Source organism: Phocoena sinus, chromosome 6, assembly GCF_008692025.1.
Source record: "Phocoena sinus isolate mPhoSin1 chromosome 6, mPhoSin1.pri, whole genome shotgun sequence".
In the NCBI taxonomy this organism is placed as follows: Eukaryota; Metazoa; Chordata; class Mammalia; order Artiodactyla; family Phocoenidae; genus Phocoena; species Phocoena sinus.
The window spans coordinates 20,398,607-20,407,036 of record NC_045768.1 but is presented as its reverse complement, the minus strand read 5'-3'; positions in this window follow the sequence as shown (position 1 = coordinate 20,407,036).

Here is an 8,430-nt window from a genome sequence, read left to right as displayed (position 1 = left end):
TTTTGAGCCTTGATGCAATAAAAACCAGCTGTGGCTCAGAACAGCCCCTGCAGCCTTTGCCTAGCGAGAAGGAAAACCAAAACAGCCACTGGAGGTGGGGTCAATGGCTGTGTCCAGGCGTCAGGCCCAGAAGCCAGCCACCTCCCACCTGGAATTGGGTCTCAAATGGGCACGGAAGCGTCCCTGTCTGTTCGTCCTGGTGTGGGCTCAGGGAACCAGGGATCACTTAGCCCTTCCTCTTTTAATGCTTGGTGCTGAGGATGGGAAGATGACAAGAGGTGGGTGTGACTTGGAGTCTGCTCCCAGCTACCTCCCCATCTCCTGGAGGAGACAGATGGGCACTTGAGTTACCCAGAGCCAACCTAAGGGAGTCTTCTGGTAGCCCAGAGGAGAAGCGGCTGTGTCCGATTTGGGGAGAAGGAAAGTTTCCTAGAGCACGTGACATTTGGATGGCCTTAAAGGAAGGAGGCAAGCAAAGGTGTTCTAGGAGGAGGGACCAGAATCGGCAAAGGCCTGGAGATGGGCCAGTGGTTACTGTGTGGTGACCAGAATGTAAGGCAAAGGTGGGGGAACACAGGGAGATCAGCCTGGGGAGGTAGACTGGGACCTTATGCTAGGTGTTCTGTGGGGTGATAGGGAGCCATGGAAGGTGCTTGAGCAGAGGAGGGACTTGTCTAGAGGCGGGGCTGCTTGGAGGATATTTGGAGGGGTAGTCTGGTTGCGTAATTGGAGTTGAGGCTTCGTTGGGGAGTCCCTTAAAGAGGGAGCTGAATCTTCTAACTGGACTTCCTGGTACCCTGCCCATCCCAGGGCACAGACCCCTCTGGAGGGGAGTGTGGAGAGGTGCTAGGGATTTGGAGCCAGGAGATCTGGCTTCTAGTTCTGACTCTGATGTAGATTCATGTTTCCTTGAATAGATCCTTGTCCTTCCTAGGCCTCTACTTCCCCACCTGCACAAAGGGACTGTGAAGTCTTTACCTTCTCCTGGAATATCAGTGCTGGGCGGGCTTATTATGATGCCCTGAGGGACAGATAGGGAAGAGGTTGCCCACAGTCCCCCAGCATGGCAGCTGGAGGGGGACCCAGGCACCCAGGCTCCCGGGTTCCAGGCTCTGGAGGAGGGCTTCCTGGTGTGGATTTGTGGCTTTGGGGGTCCACTGGGTCTGGCTCCTGTCCCCAGAAAGCTGCCACCCCCAGCAGCCCTGCCACAGGTAAGAGGCCTGGGCTAGGGTCGGGGCTCAGGGGACTGCCCTCCCCTCCCGGGGAAAGAGCTTCAAACGGTGCCAAACAGGGACCCTCATGTCATTGCGTCCCATTTCCTTCATCAGCAACCCCGTGAGGATGGGTCTGTCACCCTTTTGCAGAAGACAAAACCGAGGCTCCAGAGGTGGACCGACTTTCCCCCAGACTCGCAGCAGATACAGAGCAGAGCTAGGATCTGAGTCCTTGTCTGTCTGCTGTGGGCTGCTCTGCCACGGGACCCTCTCCTTCCTCCCGCGCCCTGTTCCCCCAGCCAGGCTCAAGGTCCTGCTCACCATCGGATGTCAGGGCCCCAGCTAGGCACACAGTGGGTGCTCCGGAAGTGCTTGTGGGCTGGATGGTTGCGTGGCTAGATGGATGGATGGCCTGGGGAGAAAACACAGGCTGGGCCAGCACCTCTTCATCCAAAGCACTTTCCTGGGCAGGAGAGATGCCCCTCCTTAGGCAGCCCCAACGCGACGGCCCTTCGACATCTCGCAGTTCCCATGCAGCGACCAAGGGAGGCCTGCTCTCCCTCGCCCTCCATGCCCAGCCCAGCAAGGTGAGTGGACACCAGGGCAGACACTTGGTGGTGGTCAGTAGTTACCTCAAGGCTGCTGAGGCTGCTAAGAGTGGTTGAGGACCCCTGAAAAATTAGAAGATCAGCTAAAAGTCTGTTGGTTGCAGGCCATGCTGTTTCCTGGACCAACTCTCCCATTGGCCCTGGGTGACCCCTGACCGCAGTGTTTTCCGGAGCTTCTGAGCTGTGCCAGCTGCCTGGCAGCAGCAGCCCCTGGAGGCGGGTGCCTCCTGGCACCGTGGGAGGTCTGCCATCCTCCTGGCCTGGGCTCCTCACAGAAGCCCCCCAGCCAGCACAGAATCCCCACCTTCCTCTGTCTTAGCTGGGGACCCCTCCCACCTGTCAAGACTTGGGTTTGTCTTGATACCCACCCCTCTCGCCTCCCCTGCAGCTTCTCGGAGACCCACGGCAACCTGGAGTCCCGGAGAAATAATAATGATAAAGCCAACGAGATTTTCAGTACATGTCATAGAGCACTAAGTACCAGGAGCTGCGCTAAATGCTTTGCATTCGCTACTCCTTTTAATCCTCACAATAAGCCTGAGAGCCAGCTAACTGTGCAGACTCCTCGCAAGAAACACATGGCCCAATCCAAGGATTTATTCGGTGGGTCTCAAACTTGTGTGCACATGGGATTCATCAGGGAGGCATCAAAACTCTTGTGCTTGAGTCCTACCTGAAGGGAGTGTGATTTAATTGGTCTGGGGTGTTGACCTGGGCTTTGGAATTTTTTAAAGATCCCAGAAGAGTCTAATGTACAGACCAGTATGGGAACCAACAGTTTTCGTGAGGAGAGTTTAGTGAAGGGACTTTTTTTTTCAAAGAGCTTTATTGAGGTGTAGTAAACACACACTAAACCCCACATATTTAAAATACATACTTTGATAAGTTTGTTTCTTTTTTCTACCATCAACCATTTCTAAGCGAACAGTTCAGTAATGCTAAGTATATTCACATCGTTGTGCAATGAATCTCCAGAAATTTTTCGTCTTGCAAAAACGAAATTCTGTGCCCATTAAGCAACTTCTCTCCATTTCCCACCCCCTCTTCCCCTGGCAGCCATCACTCTGCTTTCTGTCTCTGTGACTTTACCTGTTCTAGGCACCCCATGTAAGTGGAATCATACAGGATTTGTCTTCTTGTGACTGGTTTATTTCACTTACCTGATGTCTTCAAGGTCCATCCATGCGTGTCCGAATTTCCTTCCTCTTAAGACTGAATAATATTCCATTGTATGTATACACCACATTTTGCTTATTTGTTCATCTGCGAATGGACGCTTGGGTTGCTTCCACGTTTTGGCTACCGTGAATAATGCTGCTATGAACATGGGTGTACAAATATTTCTTTGAGAAATTGCTTTCAATTCTTTGGGATATATACCCAGAGGTGGGATTGCTGGATCATACGGTAATTCTATTTTGAATTTTTTGAAGAACTACCCTACTGCTTTCCCTAGTGGCTGTACCGTTTTACATTCCCATTTAATAGTGCACAAAGTTTCCAAATTCTCCACATCCTCACCAGCACTTGTTATTTTCTGTTTCTGTTTTTTTTTTTTTTTGCGGTACGTGGGCCTCTCACTGTTGTGGCCTCTCCCGTTGCGGAGCACAGGCTCCGGACGCACAGGCTCAACGGCCATGGCTCACGGGCCCAGCCGCTCCGCGGCATGTGGGATCTTCCCGGACCGGGGCACGAACCCGTGTCCCCTGCATCGGCCGGCGGACTCTCAACCACTGCGCCACCAGGGAAGCCCGGTGATTCTGTTCTTGATGGAGGTGGGAGCAGGAAGGGAACTGTCATCGGCTAAAGACACCCAGCTCTGCCGAGCTCTGCCCCACGTGGGGTCGTAACCTGGGCTTGTTCTGGAGCCACCAAATCCTAGAGCTGAAAGAGACCCTCCAGGCTCTCTGGATGAAACTTCTCCTTGTCTAGAAGAAGAAGCTGAGGCCCTGTCCTCATGGCTGAGCCTAGAGCCCAGGCTTCCTGACTGTGGTCCCTGGGCTCCTCCAGGGTAGCTGAGCCCACTCTGCTCATCAGAGCTGCTCTTTACGGCTCCCTCACCTCCCGGGACCCACAGGTGGAAAGATGCTGGATTGTGGGTCATTCTCATCCATGCCTTACAGCAGGCTCCCCTGGGCTGCTATTTCCAGCACTCAGCTGGTTCAGGATGTTCTACCAAACTCCAGACCAAGAAAGAAATTGGGTTGGTGGGTGAGACCGGTGCCCGGTCCTGCAGGAAGAGAGTCTGTTTTCAAACACTTTGGTGGCTGCCGTGGCCTCTGTGTGGCCCAGTTGGGCAGGGTGGCCACTTTCCTCTTCTTCCAGCCCCCAGCCCTGGGCTCCTGTGTGTGTGGGGAACTCCCTTGTGCACCTGCAGCCCAGAGGCCCCCTGAGACTTGAGCTGGAAGAGTCGCAGAGTCTTGGACTCTCCCAACAGGAAGGGCTCCTGGCAACACCCAGGTCTGGTCTCTCACTGTAGAGATGGGAGGGCTGAAGTCCAGAGAAGTTGAGGAACTTGTCCGGGGTTATCCTGAGATGCATGAAGTTGCTGGATGCCAGCGCTGCTGGTGGTTGGCACGCTCCGAGCCCTTTCTTCCCCCCGCCCTTCCCTGGAGCTCTGCTCGGCAACCACCCGCTACTTGCATTTTTGCAAAGTGATGTCATCTGCAGATAATGGTTTTTCCGTTTCTGGTGGAGCAGGAGTTCCAGATATTGCGCTTTGGGGGAGGGGCTCAGAAGAGCTGATCGTCTACCCCTCAGGCATGGGGGGGTGCTGGGTAGACCCCCTCAATCCTCCCATAGCCATGTCTAAGCTGCCGAAGGCAGACCCGTGGTCTCAGGCCTCCTGGTCTCCCAAGTCCTGAATGACCAAAACGGTGAGAGCCCCAGAGAGGGGCCTCCTTACCTCTTCCTTGTACAGATGGGAGTCTGAGGCCCAGAGAGGGCAGGGCCTTGCCCAAGCTCACACAGCATTTTGAGGCAAACCTGGACTCACACCCAGACTTCTAACATCCTGAGCCACTTGCGCATAGTTCAAGGTCTCCCAACCTCAGCACTATTGACATTTTGGGCAAGGGGTGAGGGGTGGTTGTCCTACGTGTTGTAGGATGTTTAGCAGCGTCTCTGGCCTCTACCCACTAGATGCCAGTTACCCTCCTCCCCCAAGCTGTGACAACCAAAAACGCGGCCAGCTATTGCCAAATGTCCCTTCCCACCCCCAGGAGAGCAAAATTGTCCTCTTTTGAAAACCACTGTCATAACTGTGGTACCTGGCAGCAGGCTTTTATTCCACCACCCTCCATTTTTAGATTTTCTGGGGGGGTGGGTGGGGGTGGTGTAATAGGAGACGCTGGGGAAAATTCCTTTTGTCCCCAGGAAGAAAGTAACCCTCCACCTCCGGAGCCCTTTAGCCACCACTGTCGACAGGAGAGAGTTCTTGAATCCGAAGCCCAAAAGGCGCTTTGTCTAAGGACCCGACTCCATGCGAGACACCTTCAGGATGTTAAGGCAGCACTGGAGGGGGCTGCGAGGGGCTGGCCAGGGTCCAGGACCTCCTCCTGGCTGGGAACACTGCTTCCTCTGATCACTTTTCTTGGAGCAAAACTGCCGATTTATTTTCTTGGGGAAATAAAAATAAATGCTGGCTTTTGTAATCCCATCCCCAATCCCATCTGGAAAAATCGGTCTCATGGAGCTTGGCTGCCCGAACTCTGAGGGCTGTGTCTGGCAGAACCTGGAGTCACGATGGCCGCTTGAACATCGGAACAGGCACAGCTGACATTTCCTTTCCTGTTACAAGTTTCCTTGGAATGTTAGCAGCCCTGGGAGGCAGTCCGTGGGTAGGCGGAATCTGGTGGAAAGGAGCCCTGGACAGGCCAGAGGCCAGCTCAGCTTCTGACTTGCTGTGTGACTTCAAGTCTTAGTTCTTTTCCTCTCTGGGCCTTGACTTCCCCATCTGTGAAGTGGGACGAGGAGTGTTTCTCAACGTGTGATCCATGGACCACATGTATCAGAATCACTTAGGGAATGTGTTTAAGATTCCTCCCCCAGATGTCCTAAAGTTTTATGAGCTTCCAATTGATTTCAATGTGCTTACTTTTGGGGATCCACTTTGGGACACACTGCCCCAAAGACCCAAGGGATTTTCCCTCCGAGTCTTAAATTTGAACACACTACAGTTTTGCACGGTCTCCTTTTCCCCCTTATAACCACGTACGAGGGTCTCGCCTGAGGCGAGAGGGTAAAATTATGTAGTGGTTCAGCACTGGACATCGCTCCTGAAAATCATCTGCTTTCAAGCTCTTGGCAAGGTCCCTGAGGTCCTCCATCCAACTGAAGTCACTGTTAAAGCACTTTATTCCTACAATGATGAAACTCTAGCTGCTAGTTATAGAGTTTGGTTTCAAAATTGTTCCATTTATTATTTTCATTGGATTGGCTTGTAAACCCTTATATAGTCATACATCAATTATAACTGCATTATTCCATAAGAATGCATTTTCCAGACGTGGTTTATTCCTTCTGTGAGAAACTAAAAAAAAAATTTTTTTTCTTCCTTTTTATATTAAATGGAAGTCTTTCATAATGTGTTACCTATTTATACCATCTTAAATGGAGGTCAGGGAACATAAATTTGTTTTTGCTTTTAAAATTTCATTTATTTAGTATCAAGGGACATATGTCCACATTAACAATTTCTGACCATACAATGAAAGTACTAATATTAGCTAGTGTTGACCATTGTTCCAAGAGCTTTACATTTACCACAATGTAAAGCGTCACAATAATCCTGCAAAGAAGGTAGATTTGGTATTGTTCTCATTTTGCAGATGAGGAAACAGAGGCTCAGACTAAAAAAACATTGGCAAAGTCAAACAGCTAGGATGGGGGGAAGTCAGGATTTGAACCTGGGTAATCCAGCTCCGGTGTGTTAACCATTGAGGGAACGTAATTTTACTCTTTCTTGATGCCCAAGGGCTGTCACTGTGAGCTTCAACTATTGTATGCGTGATGCTTGTATGGACTCCTAAATTGGGCAGTTGCTTGGCCGGGCCACAAAAAGTCGCCCAAGATGCTAAATCTCTGTGTTTGTTTTTAAAAGTTTTGTTTTGCTTTTATGTTTATGTTTTAAAACATTTCTCCTTCACAGCATGGTCATGATGATGCCCTCTAGTGGAAAACCAATAACCCATGTGTGTTAAAGTTGTTTGTATTGTTAGAGTTGATAAGCAACAAATGAGAAGATTCTCAGATGAGTTAAGGGCATGAACTTTTAACGTTTATCTTGGCAGCTGGGAGATGGGGGTAGCTTTTTCTTTGTAATTTAAAGCCCAGTTCCAGATGCCTCTGATAGTTTTCTGGATAAATGAGGAGTTCGTGTGGATAAATAACGAATTTACATTCCAGGTGTATTTGTTTTGCTTCTGAATTAGAGGTGCTTTGATTTCTTCCTTATCCACACCCTGTTCTTGGAGCAACTGCTCCACCCCTAGCCTATGACACATGACCCAGCTCACTGGCCCGCTCGATCTCGCTTGGGCCACTCAGATTCTCTGGCCAGGAGATTTGCAACTAGGATTCAACACTGGAAAAAGTCACCTGTGGGGAGCTGAGCTTGTAGGCCATGGGACTCAGGGACTGAGACCATCACGGGGAGCTGCTCACTTGGGTCATGGGCAAGTCCAGAGTGAGCCCAGAAGCTAGGCTGTGGAAATCCCCTGAGCAGAGACGCAGGGTGTGAGATATCTGTGTGTGTGTGTGTGTGTGTGTGTGTGTGTGTGTGTGTGTGTGTGTGGTAGTGGTGGTGAAGCACACAAGGCCCTGAAAGGGGGGCTTGCTCCGGTCATGTCACAGAAAACCAGGGCCCTGATAGAGCCCCGGCCTCTCTCAGCATCTGGGAGACTGAGACCTTGGGAGAGGCAGAGGCTGACCCAAGGTCACCTAGAGGGGATGTGGCTAAGGTGGACTTGAAGTCTGCAATGCTTGTTCTGCTTTCGTATCTGGGCAACTTGTTCAGAGGATGGACAGACCACGTCTCCCCTGTCTCTTCTGCCACATTCTCTTCCGCTGGGAATCTGAGGACGAGGCAGATGTCGGCATGGCATGATTTGCTCCACATGTCTCCCCAACAGCTGGTTACAGTATCTACAATCCCACCATCTTCCGTTTCCAGAAGTAGCCCTGGGCAAGTTCACACCATGCATCTTGTTCACAGGAGAGATTACTTAATGATTTGAAAAGCCCAGGGTAAGGAAACTCACACTTATTGAAACCTCAGGCAACTTATACCCAGCCCACAGCCTCAGGAAGGTAGCCCAATCGCTCCCATTTTACAGGGGAGGAAGCTGAGGCTCAGAGACGTGAGGTGACTTGCCCAGGGTCACACAGCAAGTCAGGAGCAGGACTCAAATCTGCTTCCAGAGCCCAGGCTCCCTGCTCGAAAGAGCCCAGGTACTGAGTTCTGGAGCCAAGGATAGGCTGAGGTGTCGGGCAGGTTATGAGGTGAACTTGTCTCACAGAATGATTCAGTAGGAATTGTCTGGGCCTCGGAATTGGAGCCGTCTGACTCCATAACTTTGGACTCCTTCCTGGGCCTCAATTCCCTCACC